The sequence below is a fragment of the Lepidochelys kempii genome, chromosome 7 (genome assembly GCF_965140265.1).
Source record: "Lepidochelys kempii isolate rLepKem1 chromosome 7, rLepKem1.hap2, whole genome shotgun sequence".
In the NCBI taxonomy this organism is placed as follows: domain Eukaryota; kingdom Metazoa; phylum Chordata; order Testudines; family Cheloniidae; genus Lepidochelys; species Lepidochelys kempii.
The window spans coordinates 76822951-76832268 of record NC_133262.1 but is presented as its reverse complement, the minus strand read 5'-3'; positions in this window follow the sequence as shown (position 1 = coordinate 76832268).

The window sequence follows — 9318 nt, the reverse complement described above, 5'->3', positions numbered from 1 at the left end:
CCCCACTCTGACACTTCAAGTGCAGAAGGTGGGAGCCCACAAGGATTTTAAAAATTAATACTTGCCACTCCAGGCTTGTATTAAACTCCCAAGGTTACAGCTTTTCTATGACCTTGGCTTGGTAAACCCTGCCACCACCCAAATGCAAAAAACCCCCTTGGACCCAGGCAGGAGCACTTGGGAATTCCTCCCTGTGGGGTACCCTCAAGCCCTTTCACCCCCACTCCCTCTCCAGGGAAGAGCTGAGAAAGAAAACAAAGGAAATTAGCTGTTGCTACCAGCTAATCAAACATGCACAAACCTCTTAGGACACCAAAAATTAAATCCTGTTCTTCAAAAAGGTAAATTTTATTAAAAACAAAAAAGAAAGAAAATACATCTGGAACTTAGGCTTTTGCTAGATTTTAAAAGAGCAATTCCAAAAATTAAGCACCCAAAATAGCTTTCTTGGAGGTTCAGCTTAAAGGTTACAAGCAAACAAAAGCATCTGAGGTTAGCACAGAGGAGTCCACAAGCCTTAAAAAATGAACAGAAATAAACCTAATTGCATCTTCCTAAACATTCCTAATTTACTTACATATTTTGGGGATTTCAAATTAGTCATTCTAGGTATGATTGATAATTTCTCATACCTGGCTTAAAGCTGCTTATAGCATTGCTGCTCCGTGTCTCCTTTTTTAGAGGAGAACAACAACAGACACAAAGGGCAAGCTTCTTTCCCAATTTTAAAAAGTGCTAGCCTTCCTATTGGCTCTTTTGGTCATGTTCCCTTTTCTTTACCTGGAGGACTTTAACCCTTTACAGGTAAAGCAAGCAGAGAACAGCCACCAAGAGGGACTTTATAGCTAACTGGCTGGCTGGGTGTCCATAAAAGGGAGCTATTCCCCTCTCCCCCTTCATTTATCACACGTTTCACAAAGATGAATTCAAACTAGAACAGGTGCAGAGAAGGGCTACTTGTATAATCAGAGGAATGGAAGCCAATCTTATGAGACGAGACTCAAAGAGGTTAGCTTGTTTAGCCTAACCAAAAGAAGGCTGAGGGGAGGTATCATGATGTCTATAAACACATCAGAGGGATAAATACCAAGAACGGAGAGGAGTTATTTAAGTTCAGTGTGAATGTGGACACAAGAACAAATGGATATAAAGTGGCCATCAACAAGTTTAGGCTTGCAATTAGAACGAGGTTTCTAACCATCAGAGGAGTGAAGTTCTGGAACAGCCTTCCAAGGAGAGTAGTGGAGACAAAAAACCTAACTGGCTTTAAAACTGAGCTTGATACATTTATGGAGAGGATGGTCTGATGAGACTGTCTACAACAGCATGCAGCCCATCTGTAATTGCTAGCAGCAAATATCTCTGATGGCCAGTGATGAGACGGTAAATGGGGAGGGCTCTGAGTTATTACAGAGAATTCTTTCCCAGACGTCTGGCTGGTGGGTCTTGCCCACATGCTCAGGGTCTAACTGATTGCCATATTTGTGGTTGGGAAGGAATGTTCCCGTAGGTCAGATTGGCAGAGTCCCGGAGTGGGGTGGGGGTTTCACCTTCCTGTGTAGCATTAAGCACAGATCATTTGCAGGTTTAAACTAGTGTAAATGGTGGATTCTCTGTAACTTTAAGTCTTTAAATCCTGATTTGAGGACTTCAGTAACTCAGCCAGTGGTTATGGGTCTATTACAGGTGTGGGTGGATGAGGTTCTGTGGCCTACAACATGCAGGAGGTCATACTAGGTGATCATGATGGTCCCTTCTGGCCTTAAAGTCTGAGTCTCTAAATGATGCTGGGGAATTCACAGTTCAGGCAGGAAACTGCAGCCTGGAAATATCCTGTTCACGAGCAAGAGAGACAAACTTTTCCTCCCAGGAAATGTGATGGCTGGGCAGCCAGAAGTCTGAGAGTGGGTGCTCTGGGTCGACCATAGGCAGAATACTGGTTCAGCTGCCCTGATGTGACAGTAAGCACCACCTCAAGGCAGATCTTTTAAGGAGCTGAGCATATTGTCAAATTTTAGCAAATAATAAATGATAGGTATTTTTATAATATTGTGTGTTTTATAATGGGTTTCTATTGCAGTAATGTAAATTCATATTCAGATCCCTGTTGTGACAATGTTTGGTTTCATACAAATTATTTTTACAGGAAGCTGAAAACTAGACAGCCTTTCCTTGAAATAACAGTAAAAAACAGTGGGGAAAAAACCCACAAATTTGATCTCATTTGCATTACCAAAGAAGAAAATGATGTGAGCATCTTTCCAAACTTCTTCAAACATATGCACTGTACTATTCTTCAGTATTTGTACGGTTTATCAGAACACCTATTTTTCCCTAATTCCTGATGAACATTTATTCTCCAGAAGCCTTGCAGGCCCCTTTAAGGGAGTCAGGCATCTGAAAAAATGCTGACTCTATGCAGCAAGGCTCCCTTTCCAGGCAGTTGGTGACAACTAGCAAGAGTAAGCCAACTTGCTTCATACCCTGCCAAGAAAGAATGTCCATGCTGCAGTAAAGCAGCGAGTGTGGAAACCAACAGATATAATGTGATAAGGAGCAGTGTGAATTTATATGTAGGCAAGCCAGATCCTCTGTAGCTTAGTGATGAATAAAGTGGAAGGAATGCTGTTATATCTGTGTTTCCACATGGTGTTATTTCTAGTTAGCCTACTCTTTCACATCACTCAGACCACTGGTTTTCCAGAATCCCTATCCAGTGTAACGAGCTGCTTGTCTACTGCCATCCGACCCAGATAAGAATTTACACTGGACAAGAAAGATATTACAGAAGCACTTAGCTTAAGAAAATCAATATTTCCTATAATTTGCCATATAATTATTTAGATGCTTTAAAAGGAAAGTTTCACCCATTTTGAGACTTGTAGTACTTGAAAATTCATAGGTTAAGAAGCACTTCTCACCATACAGAAATTTATTTGATAAAATGTTTTTAAATTGCAGTTCATATTTCTGAGCAGCCTGTAGGAAGCAGCCAGCTTGCTGAAAAGTTACATCATTTTTGTTCACTGGCAGCATGGGAAACCCAATGCAAGGCTGTGTGAACAAGGTTTCATTTTGCTTTAACAATCATACAATCCTTTAAAGAGATATAGTAAAAATGACAATAATAGGCCTGATTCTCCATTCTGCTAAAGCAGCTTTACACTGGTGTTATCAAGTGAAAGCAATGGAGCTACATTGGTATAAAATTGATGCAACACAGAAGAGCATCAGATTCTTATTCTTGTTACCACCTTAAATTATTATAACTGAAAGAAACTGTAAAAATCTCATTTTCACTATCTATTATGTTTGTTTAGGTTTTGTGACCAGTCAAATTAGATGAGTCAGTTTCACTGTATTTTTTTTTCATCGTGTCACTTTCTGGTTTTCATGCAGTAACACAGTTCTGTTGCATTTGGATTCATAGCACTGCAGAGGAATACAAACACACACACACACACAAATCATTGTTTGCTTTAATTGCAGGTAAATATTAAGGTTTTGTAAAACATTAGGGCTCCTCCAATCCTTCACTGTGATTGTGCACAGGTTGACTGCTACTCCTGCATGAAGCTCCATGCTCTGTGTAGGCACAGTAGTCATTCTGTGCACATCACAGTGCAGGATTGAAGCCATGGTTAATCATTTTTTTTCTCTTTTTTACACAAAACTTAAAGTTTGGGCATAAGCTGTTTGATTATATTTTTTTAAAGTATGTCAAAGTGCTCACTTAAAAAGCATTACCATTCATTGAGAGATTATTAAATCAGTAGTGAGGCAGGATGAAGACTTTTTTGCACTCTATTAAAATGCCTCCCGCCCCACGCACCTACTGCCAGTATCACAAACAATACTCAGAATCTGTTTTGGCCACTGTTCTTCACATGGAGTAATACTTACGCATGTGAGGAGTCAAGAAGAGCTGGAGTACTCAAAACCTCTAAATATGGAGTCACTCTTATTCTGGTACCTCAACAGAAATAGAGGTGCTAAAATTTAAGTACTCAAGCTTGTAAATTTTGGTCTTAGTCTTTTGTGAACCCAGTTCTTAATACCATGTTGTTTCCCTAGCAGCCTCAGGCCCTAATAGCAGGATGCTCAGTCTAGAATGCTAAGATATATGCAAACAAAGCACACATTCAATTTGTTAGGGATTTTTCTACTGGAAAGGATGGGAGCAAGGGAATGTGTTTTGTTTAAATCTGTTTAATTTTTTATTGTTCTGCTCCATTTTAGCTCTGTGTCTACTTCATCATACCTGGATGGACCTCATAATATATAAAGGAATTTCAGACTGATTTACAAGAAAAAACTCCTTGGGCCTTTTTAAAAAAATACCTACTAGATAAATACAACACACCAGTAAACTACTGTTAAAATTAGCAGTGAAGTTCCACCATTTATTCCACTAAAGGAAATGAAGGCTGGGGCTTGACTGTAACACTGGCAGGAATGAAACTCATCACCTAAAGTTCTGCAAACAAATGTTACACATAGGCCATGGTCTTTCACCTTGTTTCACCATGGATGAACCACTGAGCCTGTGTGGAGCCCCCCTGACTTCCTGTGTCCTAGATGTTTAAATGTGACACACACACACACACACACACATTAAAAACTGCAGCCCCTATCCTGTACTGAGAACCATGTGGGTGGAATTCTACACCCATGCAGAGCCTCAATGAAGTTGGTGGGTCCTGCGTGGTTGCAGGTTTCTTAATGCAGGATCAGACTCCAGAGAGAAATGATATAACCAAAGTGAATAAGATATTGCAACCCACTGCCTACTAAAATCAATACTTACTACCTACTAGTAGGGAAAACAATTCTATTCTAATGCCCCAAACACAAGAAAGGTACAAGAAAAATGTCCTCAAATTATCATAAAGCACTTCACATCAAGAACAAGGGAGAAAAACTCTACACTGATTATTTGGGTAATTGCATTAAAATATTAATGTTCTGAAAAACATGTTTGCAATTTTTTTTTACACTAAACCTAAAGTTTGGCATAAACAGTTTGACATTATTATCAATAAGAAAACCTGTATAATGCTGCCAGAGAGGAAAGAGCAAAAATTGCCATAAACTATACAAAAACCTGCCATCAGATGAGAAACTTATGATAATTAATGGACACAAAAGTTAAATCTTCAAATTCTCTTACCATGGAAAAAAACCTGGATGAACATTTTCTATATACTGGTGTTATCTTTTATACAGCTCCATAAGCAGACATGGTGCTTATTAGACGTAATAATAATGATAGCAATACCAGATCTCAGGCTTTAAGTATTTGCAGGGTCAAACAAGCTTGACAACATAGCACACCACAGTGTTGGGAGGGATATTATTCATGGAACGCCATAGGTGTGCGGCAAGTTATAGGCAATGGGGATGGGAGGTCAAGGGCTAAATAATGCAAATACACTTTCCTCCACTCTCCATGGCAGTTTAAAATGAGGTAATGTTTGCAGCGTGGCCTTGGCTGCTGTCCCTGGAGGGGTATCTGACTGGCTGAGTTTTATTGGCTAAAACAGTCTCAGAGAGTCACTGTCCCAGCCACGTGTGCCCTGGGGTAGCCAGCAGGATTCTTTGCTAGTAGTCCCCTGTCATAAATATAAAGGGAAGGTAACCACCTTTCTGTATACAGTGCTATAAAATCCCTCCTGGCCAGAGGCAACATCCTGCTACCTGTAAAGGGTTAAGAAGCTCAGCTAACCTAGGGACAAGATACTTTCAAATCTTGGGGGGTGGGGTGGGGGAAAGGCTTTTGTGTGTGCTCTTCCGTTTATGTGTTGTTCTCTCTTGAGACTGAGAGAGGCCAGACAGAAATCCATCTTCTCCAACCCGTCCTAATCCAAGTCTCCAATATTGCAACCAGTATAGGTAAGCCAGGCAAGTCGGATTAGTTTATCTTTTGTTTTATGTGAATTTTCCCTGTGTTAAGAGGGAGGTTTATTCCTGTTTTCTGTAGCTTTAAGGTTTTGCCCAGAGTGGGATCCTCTGTGTTTTGAATCTGAATACCTTGTAAAATATTTTCCATCCGATTTTACAGAGATAATTTTTACCTGTCTTTTTTTTTTTAATAAAATCTTTCTTTTAAGAACCTGACTGATTTTTCCATTGTTCCAAGATCCAGGGGTTTGGGTCTTTGATGATTTGTGTAACCAGTTGGTTAGGATATTATTCTCAAGCCTCCCCAGGAAAGAGGGTGTGTAGGGCTTGGGGGGATATTCTGGGGGGAAGATGTCTCCAGGTGGTCTCTTTCCCTGTTCTTTGTTTAAAATGCTTGGTGGTGGCAGCATACTGTTCAAGGACAAGGCAAAGTTTGTACCTTGGGGAAGTTTTTAACCTAAGCTGGTAAGAATAAGTTTAGGGGGTCTTTAATGTGGGTCCCCACATCTGTACCCTAGAGTTCAGAGTGGAGAAAGAACCCTGACATGGTGGCAGAGTGGTGGGATCATATTGAACCAGAGATCATTTTGAACCAGAAGCACAGACCTGAAAAGGTTTTGTTTTTTTAAGCTGAGAGCAGCTAGAGGGTTTTCTGTCTATTTGCCTGGAGACAGAGGTGTTAGTTTTTTTTACAAAGGGATCTTTCTTTTTGGAGCTGGAGTTTTCTCTACCTAAAGGCAGGGTAGTTAACCTCCTGCAGGGAAATTCACAAGTTTTTTTTTTTTTCCTAACTCTCGGGTATAGCTAGAGTTAAGCACAAGAAAGCAGGAAAATGACTACCAGTGAAGCAGCTTATAAACTAGAGCTGGCCAGATTCGAAGCTGAAGAGAAACAAAAAGAGCATGATAGACAGATGGCCTTAAGACGCTTGGAGCTGGAGGCAGAAAAAGCCAGGGTGGAGGCAGAGGAAACTGCCCCCAAGAGAGCTGTGGAGGAGAAAGAAAAAGAGAGGAAGCATGCACTGGAGATGGAAAAGGCAAGAGCTCAGCAGAATATACCAACCAACCCTAGCAATCCTTCTCCAGGTCCCGCTTCCCATCCCAGAAAGTTCCCCACCTACAAGGCAGGCAATGATACCAAGGCCTTCTTAGAAAACTTTGAAAAGGCCTGCCTTGAGTACAGCATCTCTACAGACCAGTACACAGTAGAGCTGCGGCCGCAGCTCAGTGGACCCTTAGTAGAGATGGCGGCTGAAATGCCTAAGGAACACATGAACAGTTATGAACTTTTTAAAACCCAGGCGAGAGTCAGAATGGGGCTAACACCTGAGCATTCCCGTCAGCGGTTCAGAGCCCTAAGGTAGAAACCAGATGTGTCATTTACCCGACATGCCTACCACATTGTGGAACACTGGGATGCCTGGATATCAGGAGCAAGTATTAAATCCGCATAAGAGTTGCCCTTCCTAATGCAAATGGAGCAGTTCTTAGAGGGTGTTCCTGAGGAAATAGAAAGGTACATCTTAGATGGGAAGCCCAAACTGTAATCGCGGTGGGGGAGATTGGAGCCAAATGGGTGGAGGTGGCAGAAAAGAAAAAAACTAGTACCAGTTGGAGTGAATATCAGAAGGGGCAACCCGAAACAAAACCCTATCACCGGGGGCAACTCAAGGCCCCACCTACATCCCAAGGAAAACTCCAGACACCTTATCGTCCCACCATACCATTCTCCAGCAACCCACCTCGCCCCACTGACCAGTCAACTGGGTGATGTTTTAAATGTAATGAGCTGGGCATGTGAAGGACAACTGCCTCAAGAACCCCAACAGATTACAGTTCATTGCACCAGGGTCACAACAAAGGTCCTCAGGCCCAGATGCCTCCCAGATACCATTAGAGCGAAGGGAAACTGTGAGTGTGGGCAGGAAGAAGCTTACAGCGTGGAGGGACACTGGAGCGCAGGTGTCAGCTATCCATCAATCCTTAGTGGACCCCAACTTAATCAACCCAGAGGTGCAAGTGACGATTCGACCCTTCAAGTCCAACTCTTTTGATTTGCCAACAGCCAAGTTGCCTGCCCAGTAGAAGGACTGGTCAGGAATATGGACTTTTGCAGTCTATGATGATTATCCCATTCCCATGCGGCTGCGGGAAGACTTGGCCAACCAGGTAAAGCTGGCCAAGAGGGTGGGAATGGTCACCTGCAGCCAGACTAAGCAACCTTTCACACCTATCCCTGTTCCTGAGCCTTCCACCAGGGCACCATCTGTGTTACCAGAGACCCAGATGGAGGTGGTGGAACCAGATCCCCTGCCAACGACTGCAACGGCCATAGTGGATCCAGTTCCAGAGACACAGCCAAAGCCAGTCCCTGAACCAAAACTGGCAAAGCAACCAGCACCAGAACCATTGCCAGCACTGAGTCCAGTGCTTGCAACCCCATCTACAGCTCCAACACCAGAGGGCACCACCGAGCCTCCACTGGCAGCAGGAGCAGATGACCCTACACAAGAGGCTCAGCCAGAGCCTGAAATACCCCATAGTGTACCAGCAGAGAGCGGTTCACCATCAACGGAAACAGCCCCATCACCTGCATCGCTTCCAGAGGGACCAAGCCCAGGTCTACAATCCAGTGAGGACCTGATGTCTCCAGCATCAAGGGAACAGTTCCAGGCTGAACAGGAAGCAGATGAAAGCCTCCAGAGAGCTTGGACGGAGGCACGGAGCAACCCACCACCTCTCAACTCTTCTAATCGATCCCGGTTTGTTTTAGAAAGAGGACTTTTATACAAGGAAACTCCTTCTGGTGGGCACCAGAAAAACTGGCATCCTCAGAGACAGTTGGTAGTTCCAACTAAGTACCGGGAAAAGCTCTTGAGCTTAGCCCATGATCATCCTAGTGGCCATGCTGTGGTGAACAGGACCAAAGACTGTTTGGGGATGTCCTTCCACTGGGAGGGAATGGACAAGGATGTTTCTGCCTATGTCTGATCTTGTGAAGTATGCCAAAGAGTGTAAAAACCCCAAGACCAGGTCAAAGCCCCTCTCTAGCCACTCCCCATCATTCAGATTCAATTTCAGCGACTAGCTGTGGATATTCTGGGTCCTTTTCTGAAAAAGACACCCAGAGGAAAGCAGTACATACTGACTTTCATGGATTTTGCCACTTGATGGCTGAAAGCAGTAGCTCTAAGCAACACCAGGGCTAAAAGTATGTGCCAGGCACTAATAGACATTTTTGCCAGGGTAGGTTGGCCCTCCGACATCCTCACAGATGCAGGAACTAATTTCCTGGCAGGAACTCTGGAAACCCTTTGGGAAGCTCATGGGGTAAATCACGTGATTGCCACCCCTTACCACCGTCAAACAAATGGCATGGTGGAGAAGTTTAATGGAACTTTGGGGGCCATGATACGTA